The sequence below is a fragment of the Stylophora pistillata genome, chromosome 4, assembly GCF_964205215.1.
Source record: "Stylophora pistillata chromosome 4, jaStyPist1.2, whole genome shotgun sequence".
NCBI classification, from domain to species: domain Eukaryota; kingdom Metazoa; phylum Cnidaria; class Anthozoa; order Scleractinia; family Pocilloporidae; genus Stylophora; species Stylophora pistillata.
The window spans coordinates 19443230-19448335 of record NC_142522.1 but is presented as its reverse complement, the minus strand read 5'-3'; the positions used below and the strand labels follow the sequence as shown (position 1 = coordinate 19448335).

General features: G+C 37.0%; 1 pseudogene across 1 annotated transcript in view; it reads left to right on the top strand.

The window, feature by feature from the left end:
* The first annotated feature begins 827 nt into the window (after nt 1–827).
* LOC148732755 (uncharacterized) overlaps nt 828–5106 on the top strand; it is an 11025-nt pseudogene continuing 6746 nt past the window's right edge. The window contains exons 1-9 of the transcript XR_016000167.1: nt 828–1659; nt 1830–1877; nt 1963–2356; nt 2819–2901; nt 3107–3186; nt 3601–3707; nt 4591–4672; nt 4778–4838; nt 5025–5106. The exon at nt 5025–5106 is cut by the window's right edge and continues 1173 nt beyond it. The product of XR_016000167.1 is annotated as an uncharacterized LOC148732755 (transcript). The remainder of the gene's footprint in view (nt 1660–1829; nt 1878–1962; nt 2357–2818; nt 2902–3106; nt 3187–3600; nt 3708–4590; nt 4673–4777; nt 4839–5024) is intronic.

The window sequence follows — 5106 nt, the reverse complement described above, 5'->3', positions numbered from 1 at the left end:
GAACAAGGAATGCACTAAAATAGAGCATTCCGGACCGTATATTCCATCCGATGGTGGAAAAAAAAAATGTTGATACGTGCAGGATTGAACTTATAAAAATTCTCATCGGAAACAACTGACGGTGTATCATAATTCATTAAAATATCAAGACTATCAATTGTATGTTCTCGTTTGAAAGTGGCAACTTTTATATGATGTGCATCCTAAAAAGGAGCTTGTTTCTCGACCCATCCTTGATCGTAAAAAAGCATTCAATAATGTGGATCACAATAATTATTATCCAAACTGATCGCAGTTTTATTTTATTAAACGGCCCATTTAAAGGTGATTGTTCACAATGGAACGTCTACATGTGATCCCAATGGATCCAGATAGCCGTCAAAGTGAGAAAATATTATTTAGCAATTATGAGATGTAAGTTTTCAAATGTCATGTCATTTACCGATGAGTACATTTAAAGGGCTTCGACTCTCTTTAATTTTTAATTTATTTCGACCGTTTTTGTTGATAAAGTACTCAAGTAGCAATGTCGACGGACAGGACAAGACGATCAAGAAGTATGAAACGTTCTTTCATATTGCTACGCTACTGCGATCAGCTGAAGGTATCGCGTCCCAATATCCAGCGGGTGTTGGAAAGTAGTGGAAGAGTCACCCAGCTGGAATTTCCGAACAATTCCACTACAGCCAATCTGCAAGAGATCGTATTAAATGGTTTCAGGCAGCATCTAAATAGTAGGGAGGCGTCGAGGTAAAGCTGACAAATAGTTAATAGGAAGTAACAGATTTCTGGCCTATAAATATGTATTACATAGCGATTAACCGTTTTTATTTTTAGATTGCTCTTTTATCGAACTGTCAGTGATTCTAACCTGTTGACCCTGGCTGGCACATGGGATGATATGTGCGGGGATACCATGAAGGCAATGTTCAAAAGCCGCTCTAGAGTGTTCATGCGATTAGATCGAGGTAAGATAACTCTTAACGAAAAGGGCAAGTCATCTTCATAGTTAGAAAAGGCCCTAGGGAAAAAAAAAAAACATTTGCATAACGACAAGACATGTCCAAGCCGCAACAGCAGTCCCGATAAAATTTTAACGAGGATTACTGGAAAATTCGAACCAAGTTTTCCGACATAATTTTGAAAAGTATGCTGAAGTTTGGAGATAGAGCACGTTGCGGTACTTCATGCTTCAACCCGCGAGAGGATGACACGCGAGCTCCACGCGAGCGACGATGCGCAAGTGGCGGGGTCTGGCCCGAGTTTAATCGCGTCTTGACTCACTTGTGCACGGTACAAGTGCTGAAGAGATCTTTAACTTACAACGTAGAAAATGCATTTTTACAGTGTATTCGGAAAAGTTCGTTTGTTCACAGGACTGAAGAACAACAATGTCTAGTAGAATTATGGTTACGAATATCTGTCTCATTCAAGGAGTACTCATGTTAATCTGCACCATATTTAACTATGTCTGCACTCGGCTCGACATCAGACAGTGTCTTTTAAATTTAATGAATAACGTCGTCGTTCTCTCTTTTTCAGATAGCACGAATCTTTGTAATCATTCAACCTAAGTTGTTCTCAATTTCCTAGAGTCAATAGTCACATGCTGTCCTATGGCAATGGATGGCCACATTTTCGCTGCACATGCAGTAGAAGGTAATAGTGTAATCCAATAATTATATACAAATTTTAAAGGTCAAATCTTGGCTTGTCAATCCTAGTTCAAATTATATTTCAAATGATAGGTTTTGAACATGAATATTGTAAAATAATGTAATAGAAGAAATGGAGATTAAGTTAAAAAAAAGACGTGTAATGTTTTTCAGTGGGAACAGTGGAAGAGGAGGTGGATCATCTGGTTGGTGCAGAAGCGAGTAAGTAAAGACTTGAAATGAATCATCTTAATTTGGTCCTGCAAAGAAGTTATGTGCCCAATTGATTTTACATTCTTACTGTTAGACCCAAGATGTGGACCAGCCTATGATTTACAGCTTCTAAGAAAACCAATGGTAGCACACGATGTGCCCCCAGTGCTACCATTCCTGTGCATAAATGCAGGAGATGTAAGTGTGTGAAGGTTTGTAGGGATGATTTTTAGATAAGAGTTGCGTACAAAGTCTCTTCAGGTTATGATGGACAAGTCACAGTTGGCCTAGTCATAAACATGTGAAACTTCAGATTGTTTTGCAGTCAGGTTCATAACCTTGCTATATGTCAGGGGGTTTTGTGTTTGGATGAAAATATACATTCTTTCTCAAAGTGCCTATTTCCAGCCTGCACCACTAATGACCAGCAGAAAACTTGCAGGGAAACCTGATCAAATGCTGGGGATTAACCTCTTAGGAGCCAACAGGTATACATGACCTTGTTTCTTCATGGGACTCACACTTCATTAATTCTAAGGTCTAATGTTGCAATTTAGAATCAAGTTTAGTATTACAACTGACTGAGGTCTATCTTGGGTTCATAGTGTTTTTACATAATTGTATAAAATGTACATGTAACTTTGTGTTCATGTTTAGTTTTTTTAGCGCTTTGCGTCCGATTGTAGTGTTAGAATTGTGACATAAAACGCGTCACCTAATGTTTTGACATTTCTAATCAATTCTTCCCATTCCCTAAATTATACAGATGAGTCATCACTAGTTGAAGGTTACATACATCAAAATACACTGAAATGAAATGCATGTCTTATGAAATTAGAGGTTCTGCATGATAATGTTTGGAGGGGAAAGACAAATGTGCATTTATACAATTAAAAGCAATTATTATTATAACATTTTAAAAAATCTTATTATCCAAAAAATGAACTCAGATGAGAAAGCAGTGCCACCAGGACTGTATTCCTTTGGTGCTCATCCGCTACAAAGCTTCGCAAAAGGCCATGGATACCTTAAGGTACACCTCCTATAAATTTCTGCAATATAACTTCATAACAATCAGAGCAAAGAATTATACAGTGGTCATGCTTTGCATTTCCTTTCATTAGGGATAAGTGATTCTAGTTAAACATATTTCAATAATAGCTGAGATGTACAAGTCATATAGTAGTATTGTATCCATCAGTTCATTGAATATAGTAGACACTACTGGTTCGTTTCAGAGCTTTGCTGGATATATCAGATGTGTTGGGAACCTGCTATCTGTGTGCCTCCCTTCAAGGCAGCAATTTTGATAACAGTGGTAAGTGTTTAGGCTTGATTACCAACCTCTGTTATTATTATTATTATTATTATTATTATTATTATATTATTATTATTAGCTGTTGAGACACTGGTGGTTCTCCTGGTGACTCACATGATTATCAAGCTGTATCCCAAGGAAATCATTTTTAAATTTTTTCCCACTTTTACCATGAAACAGCAGTTTATTGGACAACAAAAGTCAGCTCTCAAAAGGCATGTAACCTCAAACAGATTTTTCCATAGCTCCTTGTCAATCACAACATTGTCTTGGAAAACAAAAGTTAGGAAACAAACACAAATTAGTTGTTCAACAAAAATGCATGCAAAAGTAATATGTTTTGAACAGAACCATCCAAAAGAGACATTGTCATGTCCTCAGTAATGTAATGAATTAACTGTCTTATTTGCATAGCTTGTGGAAACATCAACAATCTCAACAATCAATTGAAGATGTGGAGATCAGGGTGATGCACCCCACATTAACTTCCAACAGGATGATAGTTGGAAGTTTGATAGCAGGTCAGTGCAGGCATCTGAGCTTCCAATTTGTCACTCAAATTGTAACCTATCAAAGGTATCCCATACATGGTAATCCTGTAGCTGATAATCATAATTTAGAAAAATCTCAAATCTCCTGATTTTCTTCTGATTTGGGAGTTTTAAAAAACATTTACAAACAAACAAACAAACCAAGAAATGAAAAAAATGCAAGTGTATGATGTTCTGTTAAAGTGCCACTATGATCAAAATTTCGCATTGCCTTTTCTTTACACTTCTGGAAACTAGAAGTAAGAAACACTTACCATGCCAAGGTTAATCACAAAATCCTCATGGGAAGTATGATTATTTCAACCTTGTTTTTCGTTGTTGGTCACCCGCCATTACTCAATTCAAAAATGGCCGCGTGTGGCAAAAACAGTTGGCACTAGTTGGAGCCTTGTGGAAGTGACGTCATATGGGCAGCTCAACCTAAAAACGTGGCTAAATTTGTATGCCATTTGGAAGAAGAATTCGAGGAAGAATACATCTTACAAAACACCTAGAATTTCCACTGTCGAATCTCTCACAACACATGAAGCACGATGCGAAAGTGCGCATATGACGTCACAGGCCAGCTCATGTGTAAAACCGCTTCTCAGTTCAGTCACTGGCTCTCGGTTGCGAGCTGAGTAATGGTGGACAGGTTTTTTGTGAATTTCGGCCAGCTATATCAAGGCGTATTTTGCTTCCATCGACCTAAAAAGTATCACATAGTACAATTCTAACCATATTAACTTGATTGGCACTAAAAAATGTGAAAACCAGAGACAAAAATTTTCGTCGTAGTGGCACTTTAAATTATGCAATTTAACACTGATAATTATCTTGTTTTGTATTAATGGTATGGATGACTGTCTTTAAGGAAATGGAAGTAGCCTTACAAGAGAGTTGGTAGGAGCAATACACCAAGGCAAGGAGGCTTCAAATGCTCTAAAGGCTCACAGGTTAATGTTGCAGTGTACTATAACTAATTATTGTTCAGGTTGATCTCATTATAACCATAATGGTTTAAGTTTTCTAACTCAAACTACATTAATTTGAATTTACAGGGACCTCTTGGAAAGGGACCGAGCTATAAGATTACAGCAGGAAATTGAATTGCAAGCTTCTGTAAGTTTTGTAGATCACAGATAAATTGGCAACCATTAAATACACTGTAGATTCAAAATTGTGTACCAAAGACAGTTAAATCTGCATATACCACACATACAGCACAAGAATGCCAATGCATGTACATTAGAAAAAGAAATGTAAAGTGCTTATAGAAAGAACTCATGGTGTATATCTTTTTAGTAGAAGAGAAAAATTAAAAAATACAAAGAATAAGGAGGAAATTAACTGAAAATACCATTGCTGGCTTTAAAACTGTGGTGGCATG